At 36.2% G+C, this 27,995-nt stretch overlaps 1 pseudogene; it reads left to right on the forward strand.

Annotated features, from left to right (window-relative positions):
• Window positions 1-27,995, forward strand: part of LOC137224257 (dysbindin-like) — a 101,572-nt pseudogene that overhangs the window by 56,964 nt on the left and 16,613 nt on the right.

Here is a 27,995-nt window from a genome sequence, read left to right on the forward strand (position 1 = left end):
ACGAACACCTGATAGCTGTGAAACAAGAAGGGGAAGAAAGGGAGAGTAGATAGTAGGAAGCACTTTAGACTACAGCTATAGTACTTCTAGTACCTTTGCCATGCTTAGACATTGGCAGCCCAGAGAGAATGTGGCTACAATGAATTCAAAAGAAATATATAGAAGCTGGAGGCTGTTGTCTATAGTTCTCAGATCAGTTTCTCACTTGAAGGGAGATCTGGGTGGCACACTTATTAGCCTGTATAGCTGACTTCTTACACCTCTTGAGCTGCATCAATCGTCCACATTTTTTTTAGCAGAGATTTCTCCAGGTTTTCTGTAGCCTGTCATCTGAGGAGAAACTTAGAAGAAGGAAGTTAGCTGGACAACTTATGGCTAATGTCACTAGTGATGGTCTCAAGGCTGCAAATGTTAATTATCTTCTTCCCCACACTATTCATTCTAAATCCCCCTTATTCAGAGCCATCACCTCTGTAGGTCTTTATTAATACTTTCCTGGTAATGTGACCCAAACTTTTATTCACTAACCCTCTGAGCCTTAGATAATATTATGCTTCTAAAGGCCAGGGTTGCTGTATTTGTTTACTCACCGTAGCTATTAGGCAAGAGAGAATCAAATGGCAAACAGGTAAATCACTGGGGTTCTATACTTTCTGGCTCCAACTGTGTCAAAACAGTAGGCTTCTCCTGTTGATCAGAGTCAATTATTCCTGCCAAAGTGGTGACTCTTCCCACCCACTCATCAATGGATTCAAAGAATTCAAAGTGCCCAGGTAGCAGCTATAATATACATTTCAATAGGACACTTGCTATGTCCCCTGACAAGAGTGTGGCCTTTATGGAAACCAGCACTCCTAATCATTCAGAGCTTAGAGTTTCAGGGACAGGAGACTAAAGTTCTCTAGTAGGAGGTCATGGGTAGGGAAAACCCTGAATGCCCCTGTAATGTAGCTGCCATCCATTTTTCAGCTTCATGCACCCACTGAGCAGACTTATCAACATAGCTCAAGATTTTCTTCCTCATTCAGCTAGTTAAATGGGAACCACCCCTCTTCTTTGTAGCCATATATGTAAGCTAAGGACCCTTTTTTATACCATGGAGTTTCATGCAAGTCTGAGCTACTTGCTTGTATTGTTTACTCATGCTCTTTGGTCTTCTTTGGGCTTGGTACTATATGTACCATTTCCATCATATGATGGACTAATGCTGAGTTGGTCCATATTTATATCTTGGTACGTCCAACAGAATTTAGCTCATAATGAGCAGTTCCAAATGAATGGTCACTTAGTAACCCAGAGTCAAACATTTGTCTCTATCAGAACTACTAACATACTAAAACCTATTTCTTGAAAGGTGTAATACTCCAGTACAGGTGGCATGGCTTTGTTCCAAAGGTCCAGTGGCTCACATTGTGATTCTGCCACTGGGTCTGGCCATACATTCCATACTGGGTCATATCCCACCAATGATACCTCTAACAACATAAGGTCTCCAATTGTGTAGCCCAAAGGGGTAAGGCTATTTGCATTGTACCCTAACTTAGAGAAGAGCCCTTTCTTACATTTGACCCCACTGAAATCAGGCAGACTTCCATGTCACAGAGAACAGGGGCAGTTGCAGTATCCCTAGCTGTAAAATGTATTACCTCCAAAATGTAAAGAGGCTTATCATTCACTGTGGCTCCTTTGCAGTAGGTGATGCAAAATGCAGCAAAGTGACTTTTACTTTGGAGGGAATTTCTTGCTGTATTCTGTCTGATGTATCCTTAAATATTTTACAGAGGTTGCAGATCCTTCAGTCTTCAAAAGGGTTATCTGTCCCTGTATAGAGTGCATGTAGCTTAAAAAAGCCTTCAGCAGGCTAGCTATCTCATGTTTATCCGGCTTGATCAACATGATGCTATTGATATAATGATTCAGAGTGATATTCTATGGGATTTCCAGATGGTCTAGAGCACTTTGAACAGAGGACAGGAGATATAACATAGGCCTGGGGCAAAACTGTAAATGAATATTGTTGTACAGTCCAAGTGGGTATGGAATGATTTGGAACTTCTTCTCTGTTGAGATAAAAATAAATGTATTTTCCAAATCAACAGCTGTATACCATGCATCTGAGGTCTTATTAATCTATGACAACAATAAATATGTCCAGAATGGCAGCTGCAACAGTGCCTACTATTTGTTTGGGTTGCAATGGCCACCAAGATCTATCAGATTTTGGCAGAGGACACACTGATGAATTGAATGGAATTACATTGGGACCACCGAGTTTGAATACTTTAGAACCTCAAGGATTGCACCGTTATTTACCATTACTCACTCTCTACCCCCATTCCTTCATGAGATGCATTGTTGTTTTGACTTACTCTCTTGCTTGATAGTGAACAATTTCAGAGGTTTTTATTTGGTCTTTCCCTCTATTACAGCTTTACCCTGTAGGTGAAGGACTTAAATTGCTAAGGATGTCAGTTCCAATTATAACACTCAGGGGCTGGGGAAATAATCACACAAGTTTAGTTAATATTTCACTTAATACCTGGCCCCTGCATACCTCCACTTAAATATGGGGCCTTTATGCACTTCAGGTTTCTAGGTATAAATATCAATTATGACCCTATATCCAACAGTCCTCAAATATCTGCGTGTTTGCTTTCATGTGGTTTTCAGTCACCTGAGTAAATATCCATAGGCTCTTTGGGGGAAGAACTGGAGGAATCATTTCAGTACATACTGACTTAAGTCAACAAGTTCTAGGTATGAAAATTGGTTCATGTCTGGGAACTGAGAAAGGGATCATAAGTATTTTTGGGGAAACCACCTTCAAATTCCTACTGTTCCATTCATGCTTTCTTCTGAGTATAGATATTGAAGAGCATCTTCATTCCCTGCTTGATTTACCCCAGTAATGTTGTGTTCTATTAACTAACTTAACTCCTTCTCAGTAAAGGTCTCTTTACCATTCTCCAACCTTGTTGATCTTTTCAGCAATTTGTGGCTCTCTGGCATCAGGTGGTTAAGGAACAACACCTGGCCTCTATTATTCTGAAGACCCATTCTTTCCTTTATATTAACACACAAGCTCTGTGGCTACATCTACCATTAGCTCCAGCCTGTGGAGGACAGCCTCCTCTCAGCGATGCTAGTGTCCCTTTCACCACTGCAGTTATTAAATCTTTGACTAAATGTGAGTTCTCTGGGCCTTCCTGTGGCACATGCTCTTTTGTGGGTCCTCTGGTCTTACATTACATAATTATTTTATATGCATGCCCCTTAAGCCTTTTTATTCCTTTATCTAGCATCTGCCAAGGTAACTCAGGTACTTCAACCTCACTAGGGGTCATCACTTTTTCTAGGTTTTATAAGTGCCACCCTAGCAGCTCATTTGCATAATCCCTAGGGTCCTTGCCAGGGAGTTAAATATTCTGTTCCATAAAAGTGCCCCTAAGTCAATGAATTTTTGCTTATTTAGTTCCTATTCCAGGTCCCTTGAAATACAGCAGTAGAGGCCAGTGGTGCTACTTAACCACTGTAAAAATCAGCAAGGTCAGAGGAACAGCCAAGAGGGCTTTACTGACAGGAATTTGATGAGTTAGTTAATAAAACATAGTGTTGCTAGGGACAAAATCCAATACCGGGAATACTCCCTTGGCTCCTGTTGTTACATGCTAGCTAATTTTTACAGCTCCTTTGGGTTGTAATCTCTTTTCTCTATATTGAAGTTAGCATATTGCCAGCTTGGTTATGCCGAGATTTAACTGTAATTATCCGCCTGGGACAGCTCCTGAGGGGAATGCCTATTAGTCCACAGTATTTCCTCAAGCAAGGGAAGTGCAAGTTCTTAATACATTAGATGGGCCACCTCTACAAGCACCGAGTGTTCAGAGAAGTTTGAGGAGCCCCGGTGATCAGGGGAACCCATCTTGATGTCTTCATTCCTTGTTTCCATGTCTTAGGTAAGAGACCTTCCTTGGCTAGGAATTCAGTCATCTCTGGATCTCTATGGAGACAACTAAAGATCTGAGTATAATATCTGCATGGCTACCATACTGGATAATAGTATAATAAAAGATTTTTTTCTTGGTTCAGGTGCATTAATGTTGAAGAACCAATATCATTTACCTTACAAATTTATATGCCCTCAAAAAAATGCACTGATCCATGTTTCTAGGGTTTATGCAAAAAATCAGAATTGGTAAGCATTGGTGAATTTAAATTTGCAAATTATTTGCCCCAGTAATTTTTTCCCCTTCTCCCCAGAGAAGATCAAGATTCCCCAAGACATATGTTTAATTTATCTACTGACATTTGACTAGAGGGAAAACAGAATTTAGACTAAAAGTTTAATTTTTCAGAAGACCACATTAAATAGATGAAGTGAAATAATACCTTCATATTAGAGTTTCATTTTAAAAATTATGTTTTGTCTTCATTCTCCAGTGACGTAAGTTTAATTTATTAGAAATGATTTATATGAACTGGTTAACCACTTCTTGGTAGAAATTAGGAGTATTTTGAGATTGAAACTTGGAATGCTTACTGATATTTTGTATGCCAAACTTTCTGAGAGATTGAAGTTTCTATAATTTTCTCCTTTCTTTGGAAGAAAATAAGCTCCCTTTAATTACAGAAGTTCCCATTGGTTTATTCTTTAATTGTCTATAATATTAATAAATAAACTATATAAATTATTAATATAATTGGATGATACATTTTAAAAGTAGAAAATAAACAAATTTGAAATACTATAGCTAGCAAACTGTATTCTTAAATGAACTATTTGATACTAACTATAAATATAATTCAATTTTAAAGATTCAAAAACTGAACATTTCTTAAACAGAATGGTGTACAATGAAAAATATAGGAACTAAGAGAAAAAACGAATCAGAAAACCTGAATGAATTGGGCTCCATTAATCCATCAATTTGATAGCTTTCTCTGGGAGCCTTGGATTTCATTCCCTTATTCTATCACACTAGAGATGGCTAATTAGATTTTAGTAGAGAAAACCTATACCTTATTCTATTATAAAACAAATATAATATACATATATATTCTTTTATTTCTAAAAATATTTATCTAAAAATTGATCCTATATCTAGTACAAGACGTGATAGGGCATGGGAAAACCAGATTTTTACTAATTAAGCAATAACAATTTCCTCCAATAATATGAAGTATAAAATAAATTTCTATTTATTCAGTGAAACATGAAATCAAACCTCCCCACCTCATCCACATATAGATAACATTTCTTTGTTTAAGATGATTTTCTGTAATGTCAATCACATTCTGGATAAAGTGAAAAAGACAAGATTTAGATGGATGAAAAACATGACTTTTACATATATTCATCTCTAAGATTGCTTTGTGTTCGTGTATTATAGTGTTCATTTCTATTCTATATTGACATAGTTCTATAAGTTTATGAAAACTATGTTACAATCAAAATACAAATTGTGTTATATTTTTGAAATTTTAAGTTAATTTCCATGATAACACAGGTGAAAACAGAATTTGGTTTGCTGTTACATTGTTCAGCTAATATCAATCTCTGATCCAAAGAAAAAAAGGATCATAAGAAATAATGGTTGTTGTCATTATAAAAATGTCAAATGCATGTGGGATTACTTGACTTTTTAGAACCTTCTAAATTATTTGCAGAATCTCCCATTTACAAGCCATTTTGTGTATATATATATATATATATATATACACACACACACACATACATATGTATGTGTATACATATATTTCTCTCTTCATGCAAATGTTTCAAGGCTGATGGCTTACCAGAAGAGTCATAGAAAATGAAATGGTAAAACAAAAATAGAAAATGATAGTCAAAGAAGAAAAAGCAAAGGTACCAAGCATGCATCTTAATGCCCTTTTTATACATGAGCTTCAGATGTCCCAGAGTTTCATAGAAAACAAGGCACAACAGGAAAACATAAGCAGTTATCTAGTTGTCATTGTTGGAAAAGATGATGAATGCCAATTCTTTAGGAGAAAAGCTCTCTATCACTAAAATTATGAACAATATCTCTCATCTGCAGCATTATAAAAAGGAAAATTGTATAAGAATATAATATATTCTTAATATTTCCAGAAATTTTAAGTCCTTTTCACTTAGTATTTTTGTCTTCTATCAATATTAGATCAATGTTGAGGGAATGACATCAGTATGTAAATGAATAAGGACATGCCTTCTATTAATCTTTATTAATCTATTGTTGGAGCTTACAGAAACTTAAGGCCCAGAAAACTTGTATTTCCATAAATACCAGTTATGTAATTTTATTGAGTGAAGGACCTAGAATACTAAGATGAATTATTTCAGGCTACATAGAAAGTCAGTGATGGACCATAGTGTCTGCTAGAAAGACACATATGATACACACCTTTCTTACAATCACAGACCTGTAGGAAATTTACTTGATTCACTTTGAAATTCTGTAATTTGTCCTTAAATCACAGATATAGACATATGAAAGGAGGTGATGGTCCTAATGAAGAGATAGGTACAGCATGAGGGATGAGAAGGATGGAAGGAGTGAAGGATTAAAAATAGGGAAAAAATAGTCAACAAAATAAAGGAAGGGTCAAAATGAATGAAGGTCAAGAAAAAAGAAGTAGATCTTGACAGGAAGAAAAGAGACAAACCTAGTAACATCAAAGAAAGGGACAATATGATACAGATTTTACTCACCACTGCACTTATAGCATGGGACAAACTCTGAGTAAATTTTGTATCCTGAACTTTCTAATATACCTAATTCACTGAAACAGCAGAAACAGATCCAAAATAACTTCAGCTATTGCAATTACCTGAATTAAGTATAAAATAAATATGTTTGGTACATTTGATGCATTAGAAGATAAGACTAAAATTGTAAGCTTGGGAGAAGAATATTTGAAGAAAAGCTTAATGAAATGAAAATATAATAGGGTAGTTCAAATTTCAACCTCAATGATGGATCAGCTAGCAGATTAAACACAGCTAAAGAAACAAAAACTGAAAAACATAAATTGTATAAAATGTAGTCTAGGTAGACAGATGGAAAATATGAGAGGTTAAATAGTATGAAGGATAGTATGAGATAGCTGAACACATACCTGATTAAGCAGGAATATAGAGAATGGGAAAGAAGAGATGCTCAAAAGTGGCTGATTTTTTTCATTTTTGTTAAAAGACAATAACCCCCAAATCCAGAGGCAACCCAAGGATTTAAGGCATACCATGTTGGCATCTAGGGACAAAAGAAGGTGTATATATCCTCATGGTGGAAAGAGTGATTGATCATTTGTACAGTCTTTTTCTGTTGCCTGCTCAATCCACTGTGAGTCCATTTCCTGGATTCATTTCAATGCTTTCTATCGCTGCTTCTCCTAATAAAAACTATTTACAGTTAATGTATGGTCTCTTATCTGGATGTAGTCAGGGCCCACTATCTTCCAGTCTGTCCCCTGCACTTCTCCCTGGTTCTGCAAATACCAGATTCTTAGCTATGTCCTCTATATGGTCTTTGCCTAAACTATACATTCCACAGATTCTAATTCAAGGTCTCTTCACTCAACTACACCACCCTTTGAAGGTCAGGGCTGTCTCCCAAATCTCAGCTATGTTTGACCTTCCTCCCTAGAACCTTTGGATCCCTTCCGTGCCACATAGGACTCGAAGAAAGGTGAGGTACCATAATCTCTGAACCAATCCCTGCCTACTTGTATTCTGCTTCTATTTCTACAATGCCAAAATTACACTATATTCATGTGGGTTCCCAGGATTCCAACAGAAAATACCTCCTGAGTCTCCTGATTCCAACAGAAAATACCTCCTCAGTCTCCTCTGCTTGCCTTTGCACTCATTCTATTTGGCTTCCATTCTCTCATAGACCACCTTCGGCATCGCTCAAGGTCTAGAGTGGCAGAGAATGTGCATACATGAGGTAATGGGTTAAAGCTCCATGATTTAGTCCTATTGTTAAAGGTTGCAAAGAAGGGGAAAAGAAGCTGATTTCCAAAAGAGGAAAGAAACATAAAGAGGAATGTGACAACTACTTTCCCTATGAGAAAAAAAAATTCCATGAGCACACACTTCTTTCTTTCTTATTTAAATGTGTATTTTACAAAGCTTGCTTTTAATTTAAAGCCAATAAAAATAACTTTCAAATTATCAGAATTTTCATAAAGTGTATGTACAATAATTGTTTCCTTATGACTTACTCATTAATATGGTATAAATTAAGACAAATATTTTGTAAGGGAAAGAAGAAAAAGAGATACTTTAATTAATTCAAAAAATTTTACTATGTAATCATTACATTTGATTGGGTTCTTAATAAGTAACAAGCAATGTTCATATATTTATGATGTTTTCACTAATTTATGAAATGGCATCTTATTTATATGATATAAAATTTAATGGCAATCCATTATTGATCTCAAAAAGGGCAGGACAATAATATTTTATGTTATCTAAAGACTACAATATTTTAATAATAGATGCATAATAATTTACATATTATTAAATAAAATATAAGGTCTATCTGTTATTATAAAGAATCAAGTTGAATTAAATCCTATTACATCATTTTATCAGAAAACTAAGATATAATTATTAAGAAAAACTTGTGACATAATGATTCAAAGATATTAGAAATTAGCCCCTTGGAAAATCTATGAAATTTATAATTATTTTAAATGCTATCTATTAACCTTCATAAGCAGCAACTATTTTGCATATATCAAAATATCTTCATTTTTCAAACATGTTAAGGTCATTATTAGGCAAAAGATATTCCAAACCCAAACAACTTCATCAGTCTCATGAAAATCACATATTTTTGTTATTAAAGCTATAATCCCAGAATCCTGACTTGGCTTTGAGGTAAATATTCATCATTTTCCCATTTAATATTTTATTTTAATGAAAAATTCCTGTGATGTGGGAAATATATCAAATTCCAGATAGTGTGAAGGGGATATAATACAAATCATATATATTTAGAACTTATTTAGAACTTGTCACTGAAAAGAAATAATAAAACCTGATCAGATTTTCAGCAAATTTATGACAATGTTGGAGAGTCCTACAATTTCAGATATGATCCCCTTCTAACAGCATTAGCAACAAATCTCAGTAATGTTTTATCAATTCTCAATAAATGGATACTTTACAAAAAGGCCTCTCCCTACTACAAATTATGGTTACTTTTAATTGGGAGTGGGCCATTGTGAGCAAGAATGTGGAAAGGGGAAGGGGGACTGGATAAGAGGATACAGAAGAGAATTAAGTACAATTTTGTGTTATCCCAGAAGCCTTGGAGAAGAAGCGCGTTCACACCTTCTGCTTGTAGTGCAGTGTGGAACGTTTAGGCAACGTGGGCTGGTTCTTTGCGGGAAGGTGGGCGCCCTGGTGCTTGGCCAGCCACGGCGTTGCAAGCCTTGGGGAGCTGCAGATTTGGTCTTTTTTCACTGATATAAGAGCTCGGGGGCGGGCCGCGCAGCGCCCTGACCCATCCTCACCATGTTGGTGCTGTTTGAAACGTCTGTCGGCTACGTCATCTTTAAGGTAGGTGGTAGATTGAGCCGTTGCAGGTGGAAGGTGGGTGTTGGGTAGGAGAGGAGAGGGAAAGACGTAAGGAGAGGAAGACGGTGCTCAGGATCGCGTGGGTGCCTTTTCTGTCCCCCTGCTCTGAAAGGAACGGGGAGGCTTTGGGCCTGGGAGGCGCATGTTTCGGTGAACACGTGGCCTCGCCGTTTGGGGCACTGGGTTCAGTAAGAGGATTTGGCCCATTTAGAGAGGTAGGCAGGAGACGTTTTAGAATTTTACAGGTTCTGATAGAAGTTTGGGTTTTGTTCTGAGAGTTTTGAGGAATGATTGAAAGGTTTTAACAGAGGAGTGACCTGATCTAACTCTGTCTTTTTCACCTCTGTGGCCTCTCCTGTTGCGGAGCACAGGCTCCGGACGTGCAGGCTCAGCGGCCATGGCTCACGGGCCCAGCCGCTCCGCGGCATGTGGGATCTTCCCGGACCGGGGCACGAACCTGTGTCCCCTGCATCAGCAGGCGGACTCTCAACCACTGCACCACCAGGGAAGCCCTAACTCTGTCTTTTAATGAAGTTGTTTTGCTCTGTGCAGAATAGATTACGGGGAATGGGGTGCAAGAAGGGAAGAAGGATATTTTTGCATTAATCTAAACGAGATGAAGTTGCTTGGGTTAAGGCTGGCATGGAGGGAAAGAAATATCCGGAGAAAATTAGAAGGTAGAACTGACAGGATTGGCTGGTTGATGAATGCGAGGTTCTGGTTTAAGTAAGTGGATTTGTGGTGGTAGGGAAGGGAAGAGAACGTTTAGGGATTTGGGGGCTGGGAATGGGGAGGATACTAAAGAATTGCAGTTTGGGCTGTGTGAAGCTTTCGATGTCTGTTAGACGTGGAAATACAGTGGTCATTTCAAATTTGAAGCCCAGGGGAGAAATCTGAGCTGGATATAACCAATTTGAGTTTGTTTTTTTTTAATCGGGAAAGTTTGAAATTAAGTTCAAGTTCATCAGCAAGGAAATAATTGAGCAATGGGACATTTGTGTAATAGGGTGCTGTTGAGATGTTAGGAAGCATGAGGTAAATTGAGTTCTATCTACGTGTCAGGGACTCTTGCGTTCAACGAATATAGCAACGAAAAACAAATTTTTCATATGTACTGACAAGTCAAAAAATTCTAGATAAACTATATATAGTGTGATTCTAGTTATAAATCAAAAACCTATGTGGTATGGGTGCAGAGAGTCAGGAAGGATATGTACCAAAATGTTTATTTGGGAAAGTTTTTCATTTTATTTTCCAAGTTTCTCTTTTGACGTTTGAAAATATACTTCTATTTGCATGTTACATTAAATACTTGTTATTTTTAAGAAAACCAATAAGATAATTAAAAACCAAAAGGTGATTTTGCTCATTTTTCCTCTCATTAGAGTTGTCTGAGATTGTAGTATTAGCAATTTTAAGGGAATAAAAGGGTTTAGAGCCAGGGAATGGGTCTATTAGATTGTCCACAACTTTTTGCAGTCTTTTCTAAATTTTTTTTCTAATATTTATTTATTTATTTGGTTGCGGCAGGTCTTAGTTACAGCAGGCAAGCTCCTTAGTTGTGGCTCTCAGGCTCCTTAGTTGTGGCATGTGAACTCTTGGTTGCGGAATGCATGTGGGATCTAGTTCCCTGACGAACGATTGAACTCGGGCCCCCTGCATTGGGAGTGCAGAGCCTTAACTACTGCGCCACCAGGGAGGCCCCTCTAAATTCTTAAATAGAATTCTGCACATTCTCTTAGCCAGCGAAGTCTGTCATATTTTGAATCAGTGTCTGTGGATGAATTTCATCCAAATTGATGTTATGTATACTGTTCTGACCTGGATGCTAAGAGGAGAGGGGTAACTTTGCACTGTCCAGTGATTACTTCTAATAGTGGGGAGGAGTTAGTTTAGCAATTGTATGGTTTCTAGACCTGGGTCATAAAGTATAAAGTCATATGATGAATTATTGATTTCTACTAATAAAGAGTTTCTCCATTAAAAAAAAAGAAAATACAATTTTGTGACTGATATTTTATTATTAACATCTCCATAAATGAAAAGATCATGTATTTTTTTTCTTTATAGTAACTAAATGACAGACTGGAGTTCTATCTGTTACAGAGTTTCACAGCAGTTGTGATTCAATCTGAGGAGATACTTGCTTGTATATGAGAAAGGACCTTTTGTAACCTGAGTAATTCCATTAGGTGACTGTACTTTGAGACTAACGTATATGTAATAGCCTCGGTTTCTTTCTATTCTTTTCACTCACAAAAACACTGAAAATATTCTACATAAAAAAAAATAATTAAAAGTCGATTTCTCAGCCTGTAAATCTAGAGGCTCATATCAATTAGCTCATATATTTGAAAATTCAAAGCATGATTTATGGCCATAAATTCTCATGAGAGTCTTTATGTGATCTTATTATTTAATACTTAAGCTATTTCTTTTTATTAAAAGATATAAAAATAGCCATAATTACATATTTATATGCTATGGAAATATTTAAATTTGACATATCTATGTAGCTATATTGAGAAATATGCAGACAAAAGAAATAGCTTGAAAATTAAAGAGTTTTTTTAAGTCAAATTGTGTATTAAATCAGTAGAATGTAAGCACTAAAGTAAACAACAACAGAAAAATAATAGCATTTATATTGCATGAAGACCCATGTGGATAAAATGGTGACACTGAGGATGAAATGCCTATTTTCTCTAATACCATCATCTCTTCCCTTTCGGCTCTCCTCTCTCCCCTTCCCTTCTCTCTCTCTCTCTCTTTCTACCTGTGGAAATAGAGATTTATGTTAAACACATCTACTTTAAATTTCAGTTCTAATTTTTAATTTAAAACATTATGAATGGGCTTTCCTGGTGGCGCAGTGGTTGAGAGTCCTCCTGCCGATGCAGGGGACACGGGTTCGTGCCCCGGTTTGGGAAGATCCCACATGCCGCGGAGTGGCTGGGCCCGTGAGTCATGGCCGCTGAGCCTGCGCGTCCAGAGCCTGTGCTCCGCAACGGGAGAGGCCACAACGGTGAGAGGCCCACGTACCGCAAAAAAACAAACAAAAAAAACCATTATGAATTAATTGTATGTGTAGCCTCAAATGAAGCATATTTAATATACAGCTTGTTGGTGTTTGTATGCTCAGATTTCCAATAGATAGGTAGATGGTATTATAGGTTTAATTGATTGTGTGCTCTGTGACTGGTGCTTTACATTCTCAAAGTCTGGAAACTAATACTCAGAACTGAAGCTTTGTTACCATTCACCTTACACTTATACAGTCACACGAAGACTTCCCCTCCAGGAATATATCTGCTCTGACTACATAACAAATACCTGGATCTAATGTTTAAATCACAATATTTAATTCCTTCCTCCGGGAAATTCTGACTTAATAAATCTGAGAGTTTCTCTAAATTTGTTTTCATTTTGTTCCTCACACCCAAGAAATTCTGTTAAAAGTTTCAGGTTTGGGAACTCAAACAAATGTCAACCAACCAGAGTTGGTACTTCCTGCCCCTCCTTCAGAATCTACGAAACTAGTTCACCCTCACCTTGCTGACAATGATACCGTATCATTTAGATTTCTTTGCTTCCAAGCCACGAGACTGATTCTTGATAACTGAATCAAAAACCATAACTATACATTTTTTTGCCTGACGAGTATTGGCTGCAAATATGTGTGTGTACATCTGTACATGCACATAAGCATACTGTTCATAGTATTTCCTTATAGTCCTTTTTATTTCTGGAAGGTCAGTAATAGTGTTCCCTCTTTCATCCCTGAGTTTAAGAATTTAAGGCTTCTCTTTTTCCTGGTTAGTCTAGCTAAAGGTTTGTCCTTTTTTATGTCTTCAAATAACTACATATAGAGAGATAAAGACTGATATACATTTGTTAAATATAAATACATAATATCTATCTGTCATCTATCTTCTATGTATGTATGTATCTATCTATCTATCTAAAAGATTGGGGATTTGCAATCATTCACAGAGTCTACTAGAAGGATAAAGAGCAAGGCTCAGAGAGTTTATGAACTGTGATAATACTTGGTATCAATGTTATTTGGACAAAGAATACATGTTGATTTTTTAATCTCCCAAACTTGGACTGAAACCATCACTGAAACTAAAAAAATGTTTAGGCGACTGTATGGTAGTCTGTGAAAAGCATCATTAATGAATCCTTTTGAAACTTAGATGAAATAATAGCAACAGCATCATATTGTCAAAACATTTAACTTATGCATTAAAACGATTTAGAAAAACATTTTGATTAGTGTAAACTTTTACTTGACAAGGCTTGACTACAAATCGCACAGACCACTTTAGCAAAGTTAACTGAATTAAGCTATGAACTTTTTTGAAATCCAACATACTAATTTAATCTTTCTCTAACAGACTCCATCTTTTTTGACATTTGAAGCTTCCTGTAGGAAATAAAATGTTCTCCACTGGGAGTCATTAATTGGAGGATTTGAACAATAACCTATTTTATTAATATACTCTGCAGTATCATTTAAAATTATGTTTGGAAAATTTTTATTAGTGTTATTGGTGCATATATTGATTGTATAAAACTCCCATTTTGAAAACAGCTTAATTTTAACCTATGTAAATACAATTTCACATTCTACTTATTTGTGACAGGAAATAACTCCTGGCAGTAGTGGTCTTCATTAATGTCAATGGCCAAAAGACAAATACAGCCTACTGCCCTCTAAATCTCTTAGGCACACAGGCACGAAAAATAAATAAATAAATAAAATAAAGCAAAAACAAAGAAACGAAAAACTAGGGAAAATGTGAGTATATAAGTTAATAATAATTTAAAGGAAATTAATAAGTAACATTATTTCCTTTTACATTCCTCAAAGGACCTAAAAACATTTATTAGAATAACCTATTTTTTCTCTGTTTTAAATAATGCCTGTCATATTCTTTAATTCTTTTTAATCCTTAAATCATGGTATGCCTTTTTATTGGATTGCCTTCTTTTTTTCTTTTCTTGAATTGTAGGAGTTCTAACATTAACCAGTATAAGATCTCAAATGAATCTTATTAATACTAGATTTAATAGAGAATAATGGCTCATTGAAAAGATTAATTTTGTTTTCTGTGTTCAAATAAATTCTTTTTGGAGTCAAATTATTTTATTTAGAAAAATCTTATCACTTTTTATAAAGCTAAATTTAAGTGGTTAAGTGAAATGTTTAAATATATCAGGGAAAGTTGATGAAGATAGTTTTAATTTTTTTAAATGGAGCAATTTTTCCCCTAATTACCTTAGAAGTATTTCTTTTGTTCCTTAGCTTGATATCTCAAACCTTAAAATCTTTAAAACATGCTTATAGTTGGATTAAGATATCTAACTCCAAGACGTGCAAAATTACTATTTTGGGACTAATACTTCTATTCCCTTTCACCCACCCCAGAAAGTCATTAGTGATGAAAGTTGCTGTATTTATCTTTAACACATATTATAAAGGTTATTAATTTGCTTTCCCACCTGTTATATACATATGTGGTAATACAGAATAATATATATAGTCAAAAAAAAATCCTTGCTTTTTGATCCAATACTGAACACTCACTGGGGTGATTAATATGCACTGACAAAGACTTCTTATTTTGTAATGAATATATGTATTTCTAAATTAAATTTTCTATCACACATGGAAAACTTTTGATAATTATGTTACACACATAGCCATATAAAAGCTACTGTGTTATTCCTATTTATATATTTAGTTCTCACTATTTCTTAGGCACAGATTAACTAGCAAATTCATAAAAAACAGTTTCCCTTTTCTCCCTGTCTCCCTCGAGCTTAGTTATGACCAAATGACTAAGCCTTGGCCAGTGAATTATGAAGAGCAGTGATGCACGCCTCTTCCATGCCATTTCTATACGAAACTTGCCGCATGACTTCAACAGTCTCTTTGTCCTTCTCAGTCCTTGCTGAATTGAGGGTGACTCTCAAGGAAATTTTAGTAGCCAAATGTAAAAGCGTATTTTCTAACTCCTAAGTCACTAAACACCTAAAGGACTATGAAGCACAGTGACAGTTCTTACCATCAACAATCATAACAGTGAAAAAGAAATAAACTTATATTGCATTAAACTATTATTTTGGGGTTATCTGTATAGGAACTTCTATTACCATAACTAATACAAATTCTAAATTATCATTAACTTATTTGCATCTACATTCCTTTGGTATCTTATGGTTTCCATGGACATTATTTTATTAGCCAATTAATCTAAAAATAAAGGTAAGTCATTTATGTTATGGCCTTATCTAAAAATAGAGATAGAAAGGACAGAATTGATTGTGAATATAATCATTGTTGAAATGGTGGGTGTAACCATTATTTTTCATTTACTCATACTTTGGAAAAATGGATTATAATAGAGGAAAACAAGAAAAACAAACCCGTATTTATCGAACATCTATCATGGGAAGCTACAGTGTGCCATTTGGTTTGCCTATTATCGTACATTGATTACCTCATTTCATTATCATAGGAGTCCACTTATATATGATAAACCTGAGGTTTAGAAACATAAAATAAATTGTAAATGGATGTGTTAGAACTAGAATTACAACCAAGTCCTAGTTATGTTATTATTGTTCTAAAATCTAAAAAGACAAAAGTTAAGGGTTCATAATACTCTTTTACTGTTATTTTATAAAATTTAAAATGTATTCTGGTGCTTTTACTTGTAAAATTTTCTTTTCTTTTATTTCCCTATTCTAAAAACACAAAAGAGTCATAGACATTTTTCCTTTTTTCATAATATTTGTAAAGTACCTTTCCTTTAAATATCTTGCTGCTTTCTGCAAAGCTTGACTATTCTTAATTGCTGACTGCCATCATTCAGCTGATAAACTGTTTCAGCATCATCATTTGGTTTGGTAAGCATTTTTTATCTTTTCCGGATTGCAGAAAACATGGAATTTGTAAAGCTCATTTTGCAAAATGATACGTTCATGGGAATTTTAATTCACATTACTCATATTTATTTTGTATCTAGCACAAGGACCTGAGAACATACATTTCATATATTCTATAGATCAGGAGATATATTTTCAGTGATTATTTTAATAGTTATAATTAATATGCACATAGATAAAATATTCCATGTATGGAATATATATCATGGGAGATTCACTAAAGAGAATATTGGAATTCAGTTTCAGTATCTGATTGCAGCTTAGCACTTAATTTTTAGTCAACCACCTATATCTATAGTTATTGTCTACATACAAGAGAAAGGACACTAGTAAATATTTATTTGACAGTAATTCTGAAATTCAGGTGGGTGCCCTAAGGACCTTCTTATTAGAGTCTATCCTTATCTTCCTACTCCAGCCTCTCCCCATTACCACTTAGAAACATTAGGTCATTCAGTAAATAAGGTAAATGCTTAAAAGCTTGACACGATCCATACTAATGACTTCAATTGCATATTGGAATCCACTTGAATTGATGTTTCCTTAGTGTTGATATTGCTCTACAAAACTTAGAGGCCCGGCTGCTGAATTTCCAAGTAGGTCATGTTTCTTCTCCATCTGTTTCAGATTCTCTGTCATAATTAGAAAACGAAGAGAGAAGAGCAGGCTCAGCAAATTGAATGAGCTAATTGAAAAGCAGATGTAGAGATGATTTTCCTTCATACATGTTACATGACCAAATTCTTTTAAAAAGTGCAATTGCTTGAATGAGAGTAAGAGTATAAGACAACAGATTGTTCAAACACATGATCTTGGATTTTTAGTTGTCTTTGACTATTTTGGAGAAAGTTTAAGGCAGTTTCATTCTCAGGAAGAATTTGCTTCCTATGTATTTAGACATAACTAAAAGTTATTACAGTGTCCAGAGATTACAACTACTTAAAAGTTGAGAAAAATTTAGCACAGGTTACACACCTTGAGAAAATGCTGTTTCGGAATAAACCAGTTTTCATAAATGTGGACTCATTCCATGTATGAAGAGACCAGCAACTAGATTAGAAACTTTCATTGAATCAAATAATTCAAGAAATATTTAATGAATAGAGTTTCATAGTGTACCTTTCAATATATAGATATACATCTCCTTTTATTTCAGGAAAGTTTTCTTCTATTAACTAATTACCTGCCCTGAACTCTTGAGTTGGCTTTCCTTTGCAAAGATCCCAACTATACATGTTGCACCCTCTTTAATTATGCTTTGCATTTATTGCTTCCTTTCAGATCATTTATTTCTTTTAAATTTTAATAACACAATTTTCCTTTTCCATTTTCTAGTTTATTTATTGTGCTTTTTGTGGTGTATATTTTGATCTTATTTTTCTCCTGATTTAAACTTCATTTCTAAAATGAGTCTTATTTTTTAATACTTCTTGATTTTTATCAGTTCTCAAATTTTTCAACATCTGATCGAGATGTCTCAATCCCAAGACATCCTATTTCTGACTTTTTAAATTATTTTGAGGCCTATATAGGTTTTTGGGGTTTTTTTTTAAGTTTATTTCTAGTTTACAATTCTGGCCTGATGCATCTTTTTTTTTTAACATCTTTATTGGAGTATAATTGCTTTACAATGATGTATTAGCTTCTGCTTTATAACAAAGTGAATCAGCTGTACATATACCCCCATATCTCCTCCCTCTTGCGTCTCCCTCCCCCCTTACTAATTTATTTTATTTCATTTAAACATATTAGATAATGGTTTCATATTGTCTGTAGTCCCTATTTTCCTAATGACTTTATTTTATCATAAACAAAATTTGATTCACCTTCATTTATTCTCATAATAACCTTTTTGTTCCCCATATGTGAATAACTATAGTTCTCTGTGAAGAGGGTGGTAAAGCCAGGGTACTTTACAAAGTTTCACAATTTATTATTTCCTCATCTGTTATCATCATGAAGTAGTCAAAATGTGACCTGTGTAGCCACTTCATAGCTTTACATCCACTCAGAATATTTTTATTGTTTTATATATGCTTTCTTGTTTCCAGATATTCCTAAATCTCTATAGGTATTGCCTTTCAAGAAAGTGCTCTCAAATTTATAGGTTGTATTTTACTGTCACTGTACTTTCTTTCTGCCCCTTCTGCCTTCTAAATTAGCTTCCCTTTTCATTTTTCCCAGACTTTCTGCCTTGCTATATTTGAATTTTGCGTGCAGGGTGGATTTCTTTGCAAAAGAAATTTGTTGGATATTTCTGAGATTCTTTACATCTCTGACCACCACATCCCTGTTTGATCACTTGCTGACTCTGCAAGCATTTTTTTTTGTTTTGGTTTGTTTTGTTTTGCCCTTACCCACAACTCCAGAACTATAATTTCTTTTTCTGGTACTTAAAATAATTCACGTACTCAATTTCTGCTTTTCTCACTCAGAGAATCCTCTCCTTTGGGGCATGAGTTACTTGTTGGAGGGTTCATTATTCCAAGCTCTTAACACTTGGTAGCATCTTCTCACCAGCTCTTGCACAAAGCTGCTGATGCTGCCCATATTCTGCTTTTTGGGATGGTAGTTTGGGCAAACACCGCTAGATATAAGTAGTATTTTGTGTTGAGTAATTGTATAATAAAGGAGTCCCCATCTCATAACTTCTATTGTCTCTATAAATCGGAAAGCAGAGTAATCTTCTGAGAATGAGGGGAAGAGTTAGAAGTTTCAGACTGAAAAGAAAAAAATTGATTTAGTCACTGTAGAGAGAATGATCAGAGAGATGGTAACACTGCTTAGTCTTTCTAATGGCTTATTATTATTTGTTTTTCCACAAATTTATGGAAGAAACAATTTGTCTCTTAGTATGATTTTTTTCCTAGAAGTACTAGTTTGCTTAGATGCCAGTGTAGAGAATATCCAGAATTAGGCTCATCCAATATTGGGATTTTTTTAAACAAAGTTCGAAAAAATTTAGGCCAGCAAAGAATCTTTGTGAATTAGCAATCTAAGCTGGATAATGAGAAAATTAAAAATAAGAGGATAATTATAAATAATGTTAATGAAGTGGGAAAAAGTAGAGAAATGGATTGCACATCTTGACAAGGTTGAAAAGAAGTCCCAGAGAAATGAGCAAACTGGGAGTAGCCAAGGGTTGGTTCAGAGTGGGATGACTGAATCATACTTGGAATTGGGTTGACTTAATTTGTTGACAGGGTTCCAGGTGTGAGCGTGGTAATGACTGATTGAACTGGAAAAGATTAGAAGGTCAGTGGTTATGAATAGGCTAAGGACTTCACCAAATAGAGGGATTGATGGAATATTCAGCTGCTCATAGAAGTTGCACAGAAACATAGCAGGACTTGGAATTCAAGGAGAATAAACCTCATGCCAGTTGATGAACTGTTTGTAGCAGGAATACATGAGGGCAATCACAAGGATGTGAGAAGAACATGGGAGGTGTCTTAGTCCATTTGGGCTGCTATAACAAAACACCACAAACTGGGGAGCTCATATACAGCAGAAATTCATTTCTCATGGTTTTGGAGGCTGGAAGTCTAAGAAAAGCATACCAGCATGGTTAGGTTCTGGTGAAGGCCCGCTGTTGCATTGCAGACTTCTAATTGTGTCCTCCACATAGTGAAAGTGGCTACGGAGTTCTGTGGGATCACTTTTATAAAAGCATTAATCCCATTCATGAGAGTACCACCCTCATGACTTAATCACCTCCTAAAGGCCCCACCTACTAATACCATCACACATCACTTTTGGAGGTTAGGATTTCAACATGGAAATTTTAGGGGGACACAAACATTCAGACCATGGCAGCAGGGTTTCTTTAAAACTTTGGAATTAACAATAATCTCTGAATACTATCTGCAGAGATAACAGAGAACACTGAAACAAACCCCAAAATCTCCAAAAAATCAGTCACTCAAGAAAATTATTGAACAGCCACCAGTCCAGTGATATTCTCAATAATGAGTCATTGAAAGAAAGAATGGAAGTAGAGAGAACTTTTAGATGAGAGATTAAAGTTATTAGAGGATTTCTTAGTTATGGTGCACAATTCTTGAGAGTACAATGAAAAAGTTTAGGATTCAGGTAATAAGAAAGATCAGAACACTTAGGGTGATAGAAGATAGGTGGTCAGGGCCATGCACACTTTAATATTAACTGGTACAGGCAGGAATAAGTGGCGTGGAGGACTTAGTCTGTTTTAGAAGAGTGGACCCTGAGCCATGTATCCAGAGGTTCTGCCCCAGTATAGAGTGATGAGTAATGATGTATTTTGAAATACATAGAGCATTTTACTAGTGCAGAGAACTATGTAAGCTTCAACAAGTTACTCAAAAGATGAGTTTTAGTGTCTTCATCTAAAAACATGACTATAATATCTATCATGAATAAAATCATATTAAAGCTTAATAATAAGTATTTATACTATTATTACCTGGTACTTAGAATGTGCTTAGTCTTTTTTAATTATGCCATCAGTTCTTTTTTGTCAATATTTCATATCTTTAGTTTAAGACTTAACTCAAATTATATGGAAATAGTAGGTTCTTTATGTGAAAAGGGATAGCGTTTTATTTTTTATGCAACTATTTGTTTTCAATATTGTACCCTTCAGAGATTATAAATCTTGTTCATTATATATTTTAAAGGGGAAATCTATGTTGTAGCCTGAAAGACAGATCAAGGTGAACTTTCTGGATCATGAACTTAAGGTATTAATCAAAGTATATACTCAGAAACATGATAATTTAATTGCTCAAGACATTAAGTGTATGTATTGTCAAAACATTTGTGAGAGTGATTTTTAGGTCATGATACAATCAAACGATTCAAGGAAATTTTACTGATCTACTAATAAATATTAAACAGTATAGTCATGAGGCTGCATATAAAAAATAACAAATTTGTTTTCTAACTCAAATTTATTAACCCCCTTTGGCAGCTTAGTTAGGAATTTTCCAAGCAGAAATGCTAATATAAAATGTATTCGCTTTCGTACTGAAAACCACTCAGGGCCCTCTTGTAATGCCAGCATTAATTTTTAACAATACATTGGGGCTTCCCTGGTGGCGCGGTGGTTGAGAGTCCGCCTGCCGATGCGTGGGACACGGATTCGTGCCCCGGTCCGGGAGGATCCCGCGTGCCGCGGAGCGGCTGGGCCCGTGAGCCGTGGCCGCTGGGCCTGCGCGTCTGGAGCCTGTTCTCTGCAACGGGAGGGGCTACAACAGTGAGAGGCCCGCATACCGCAAAAAAAAAAATCCCAAAAAAACCCAATGTATTGGCAGAATTTTCCACTATTGTGAGATGTGTAACAAATGATCCACAAATATTTTCCAACTTTAGCATACCTAGAGAAGTTTCAATACATTGATTCATAGATAATACAGATGCATATGTTACTTCACATTTCTTTGCATGATAACAGCATTTATTCACATGGCTTTGGAACAAAGGTACTATGAGTGAGAGGACGCTGTGGGAATACTGTTAGTATGAGAAACTGACCTTGATTTTACAATAACTCGTTTATTAGGGTGGAGGGCCAGAGCAAATAATGCAGAAAAAATTTTACATGCCATAGCACAGATTTTCTCTTTAATTACCAGTTTTTCTCCCATGTTCATTGAGGCATTTCTCCCTCCAGAAAATTATAGTTTCTTTTATGCCTCAGTCGTCAGCAGATTTTAAAAATTCAGTTAATATCTAGTTGTTTGAAATATAACTGTTAACTTCCAATTTATTTTACTTCTTTGATATATTTTCTTCAAAAAAATCTCCATTGACTAAATCTTGAATGGACAGCTTTGTATTTGCCACCTTTAGATTACGGGAAACTTTCTATATTTGCATTTAGGCCTTATATACACACATGCGCGCGTGTGTGCACACACACACTTTTGAAGTCTAAGTTCATATTTATGAAGAATGGTTAGTCAATGTTGTGTCTGTTTAGATTAAAAAAACTTATTGACAGACTAATTTGAGATACACTAAATTGCCAACACTACATAATAGCACCTACAATGGCTAAAACCATACAACAAAAGCACATAATATTGTAAAAATTCTAGGTGAGAAATCAGGAGAACATAGATCTTGATCTCGTTTTGCCAATTAACCATATGATCCTGAACAGTTTTTCATTCGTTTTGTTTGGGACCTCAGTTTTCAAATTGGCAAATGAGAAAGGTGGAATAGATGACCTCCAAGAGTGACTCAGTCCCTGAAATATTTTAATCTTTATTGGGAAGTTGGCTTGACATATTGCACAGTCTCATCACTTCTTATTATAAGTTCCTCTGATTGTAAAAGACTTGGGTTACAAAATAAAAATCACTTTAAGATGTAAATGTATAAATATAAGTACATAGTATTATCCACTTCTTCAGGGAGGGAAAACTCAGTATACAGAAGTTAAAGTTGTTTAAAATTCTGGTTATTTTCATATGGATAAATAGTTACGTATTAAAATTTTTATTCCCAAGTAATCTTGAAAGAGCCCACATGGACTTAGTCTAATAAAATTCTAGTCTCGCTCTCGGCCTTCAAGGTGGTGGAGAAGTAAAATGTGGAGATCACCTTCCTCCCCACAAATACATCAAAACTACATCTACATGTGGAACAACTCCTACAGAACACCTACTGAACGCTGGCAGAAGACCTCAGACTTCCCAAAAGGCAAGAAACTTCCCACATACGTGGGTAGGGCTAAAGAAAAAAGAATAAACAGAGACAAAAGAATAGGGACAGGACCTGCACGTTGGGGAGGGAGCTGTGAAGGAGGAAAAATTTCCACACACTAGGAAGCCCCTTCACTGGTGGAGACTGGGGTTGGGGGGGAAGCTTTGGAGCCATGGAGGAGAGTGCAGAAACGGGTTCAGAGAGCAAAGCAGAGAGATTCCCACAGAGAGGATCCATGCTGAGCAAAACTCACCAGGCTGAGAGGCTTGTCTGCTCACCCCCTGGGGGGGTGGCGGGGGCTGGGAGCTGAGGCTTGGGCTTCAGAGGTCAGATCCCAGGGAGAAGACTGGGGTTGGCTGTGTGAACACAGCCTGAAGGGGGCTAGTGCACAACAGCTAGCTGAGAGGGAGTCTGGGAAAAAGTCTGGACCTGCCTAAAAGGGAAGAGACCATTGTTTTGGGGTGTGTGAGGAGAGGGGATTCAGAGTACCACCTAAACGAGCTCCAGAGATGGGCACAAGCCGCAGCTATCAGCACGGACACCAGAGACAGGCATGAGACACTAAGGCTGCTGCTATAGCCACCAAGAAGCCTGTGTGGAAGCACAGGTCATTATCCACACCTCCCCTCCCGGGAGTCTGTGCAGCCCACCACTGACAGAGTCCCATGATCCAGGGACAACTTCCCCGGGAGAACACATGGCGCACCTCAGGCTGTTGCAACGTCATGCCAGCCTCTGCCGCCACAGGCTTGCCCTGCATTTCATACCCCTCCCTCCCCCCCGACCTGAGTGAGCCAGAGCCCCCTAACCAGCCGTTCCTTTAACCCCCTCCTGTCTGGGAGGGGGCCAGACGCGCTCAGGCAACTTATACACAGAGGCGGGGCCAAATCAAAATTTGAACCCCAGGAGGTATGCGAGCAAAGAAGAGAAAGGGAAGTTTCCCCAGCAGCCTCAGGAGCAGCAGATTAAATCTCCACAATCAACTTGATGTACGCTGCATCTGTGGAATGCCTGAATAGACAACGAATCATCCCAAAATTGAGGCGGTGCACTTTGGGAGCAACTGTAGACTTGGGGTTTGCTTTCTGCATCTAATTTGTTTCTGGTTTTATGTTCATCGTAGTTTAGTAGTAGAGCTTATTATCATTGGTAGATTTGTTTATTGATTTGGTTGCTCTCTTTTATATATATATATATATTTCCTTTTTCTCTTTTTGTGAGTGTATGCTTCTTAGTGTGATTTTGTCTATATAGCTTTGTTTTTGCCATTTGTCCTAGGGTTCTGACTGTCCCTTTTTTTTTTTCTTAGTATAGTTTTTAGCGCTTCTTATCATTGGTGGATTTGTTTTACGGTTTGGTTGCTCTCTTCTTTCTTTCTCTCTTCCTTTTTTATTCCTTTTTTATTTTTAATAACTTTTTTCTATTTTAATAATTTTATTTTATTTATGTACTTTTTCTTTCTTTTTTTTTCCTCCCATTCTTCTGAGCCGTGTGGCTGACAGGGTCTTGGTGCTGTGGCCAGGTGCCAGGCCTGAGCCTCTGAGGTAGGAGAGCCAAGTTCAGGACACTGGACCACCAGAGACCTCCCAGCCCCACATGATATCAAATGGCAAAAGCTCTCCCATAAAGCTCCATCTCAATGCTAAGACCCAGCTCTACTCAATGACTGGGCAAGCTACAGTGCTGGACACCCTATGCCAAACAACTAGTAAGACAGGAACACAACCCCACCCATTAGCAGAGAGGCTCCCTAAAATCATTATACCTTCACAGACACCCCAAAACATACCATACGACGTGGTTCTGCCCACCAGAAAGACAAGATCCAGACTCATACACCAGAATACAGGCACCAGTCCCCTCCACCAGGAAGCCTACACAACCCACTGAACCAACCTTACCCACTGGGAGCAGACACCAAAAACAACGGGAACTATGAACCTGCAGCCTGCGAAAAGGAGACCGCAAATGCAGTAAGTTAAGCAAAATGAGAAAACAGAGAAATACACAGCAGATGAAGGAGCAAGGTAAAAACCCACCAGACCAAACAAATGAAGAGGAAATAGGCAGTCTACCTGAAAAAGAATTCAGAGTAATGATAGTAAAGATGATCCAAAATCTTGGAAATAGAATGGAGAAAATACAAGAAACGTTTAACAAAGACCTAGAAGAACTAAAGAGCAAAAAAAACCAATGATGAACAATACAATAAATGAAATTAAACATTCTCCAGAAACAATCAATAGAAGAATAACTGAGGGAGAAGAACGGAGAAGTGACCTGGAATGTAAACTAGTGGAAATAACTACCACAGAGCAGAATAAAGAAAAAAGAATGAAAAGAACTGAGGACAATCTCAGAGACTTCTGGGACAATATTAAACACACCAAAATTTGAATTATAGGGGTCCCAGAAGAAGAAGAGAAAAAAAAAAAAAAAAGACTGAGAAAATATGTGAAGAGATTATAGTTGAAAACTTCCCTAATAAGGATAAGGAAATAGTCAATCAAGTCCAGGAAGGGCAGAGAGTCCCATACAGAATAAATCCAAGGAGAAACATGCCTAGACACATAGTAGTCAAAATATCAAAAATTAAATAAAAAATGTTAAAAGCAGCAAGGGAAAAACAACAATTAATACAAGGGAATTCCCTTGTATTCCCATACAAAGGAATACTCATAAAGTTAACCTCTGATCTTTCAGCACAAACTCTGCAAGCCAGAAGGGAGTGGCAGGACATATTTAAAGTGATGAAAGTGAGAAAACTACAACCTAGATTACTCTACCCAGCAAGGATCTCATTCAGATTTGACAGAGAAATTAAAACCTTTACAGACAAGGAAAAGCTAAGAGAATTCAGCACCACCAAACCAACTTTACAACAAATGCTAAAGGAACTTCTCTAGGCAGGAAACACAAGAGAAGGAAGAGACTTACTATAACAAACCCAAAACAATTAAGAAAATTGTAATAGGAACAAATGTATCGATAACTCCCTTAAATGTAAATGGATTACATGCTCCAACCAAAGGACATAGACTGGCTGAATGGATACAAAAACAAGACGTGTATATATGCTGTCTACAAGAGACCCACTTCAGATCTAGAACACATACAGACTGAAAGGGAGGGGATGGAAAAAGATATTCCATGCAAATGGAAATCAAAAGAAAGCTGGAGTAGCAATTCTCATATCAAACAAAATAGAGTCTAAAATAAAGACTATTAAAAGAGAAAAAGAAGGACACTCCATAATGATCAAGGGATCAATCCAAGAAGAAGATATAACAAATGTAAATATATATGAACCCAACATAGTAGCACCTCAATACATAAGGCAAATGCTAACAGCCATAACAGGAGAAATCAACAGTAACACATTCATAGTAGGGGACTTTATCACCCCACTTTCACCAATGTACAGATCATCAAAAATGGAAATAAATAAGGAAACACAAGCTTTAAATGATACATTAAACAAGATGGACTTAACTAATATTTATAGGGCATTCCATCCAAAAACAGCAGATTACAATTTCTTCTCAAGTGCTCATGGGATATTCTCCAGGATATATCATATCTTGGGTCACAAATCAAGCCTTGGCAAATTTAAGAAAATTGAAATTGTATCAAGTATCTTTTCAGACCACAACGCTATGAGACTAGATATTAATTACAGGAAAAAATCTATAAAAAATACAAACACATAGAGGCTAAACAATACACTACTAAATAACCAAGAGATGACTGAAGAAATCACAGAGGAAATCAAAAAATACGAGGAAATCAAAAAATACCTAGAAACAAATGACAATGAAAACACGATGACCAAAATCTATAGGATGCAGCAAAAGCAGTTCTAAGAGGGAAGTTTATAGCAATACATCCTACCTCAAGAAACAAGAAACATCTGAAATAAACAACCTAACCTTACACATAAAGCAATTAGAGAAAGAAGAACAAAAAAAACCCCAAAGTTAGCAGGAGAGAAATCATAAAGATCATATCAGAAAGAAATGAGAAAGAAATGAAGGAAACAGTAGCAAAGATCAATAAAACTAAAAGCTGGTTCTTTGAGAAAAAAAACAAAATTGATAAACCACTAGCCAGACTCATCAAGAAAAAAAGGGAGAAGACTCAAATTAATAGAGTCAGAAATGAAAAAAACAAAAGAAGTAACAACTGACCCTGCAGAAATACAAAGGATCATGAGAGATTACTATAAGTTATTCTATGCCAATATAATGGACAACCTGGAAGAAATGGACAAATTCTTAGAAAACCACCACCTTCTGAGACTGAACCAGGAAGAAATAGAAAATATAAACAGACCAATCACAAGCACTGAAATTGAAACTGTGAATAAAAATCTTCCAGCAAACAAAATCTCAGGGCCAGATGGCCTGACAGGCTAATTCTATTAAACATTAAGAGAAGAGCCAACACCTATTCTTCTCAAACTCTTCCAAAATATAGCAGAGGGAGGAACACTCCCAAGCTCATTCTATGAGGCCACCACCACCCTGATACAAAAGCAGACAAAGATGCCACAAAAAAAGAAAACTCCAGGCCAATATCACTGATAAAAATAGATGCAAAAATCCTCAACAAAATACTAGCAAACACAATCCAACAGCACATTAAAAGGGTCATACACCATGATAAAGTGGGGTTTATCCCAGGAATGCAAAGATTCTTCAGTATACACAAATCAATCAATGTGATAAACCATATTAACAAATTGAAGGAGAAAAACCAT

The sequence above is a fragment of the Pseudorca crassidens genome, chromosome 5 (assembly GCF_039906515.1).
Source record: "Pseudorca crassidens isolate mPseCra1 chromosome 5, mPseCra1.hap1, whole genome shotgun sequence".
Classification (NCBI taxonomy): domain Eukaryota; kingdom Metazoa; phylum Chordata; class Mammalia; order Artiodactyla; family Delphinidae; genus Pseudorca; species Pseudorca crassidens.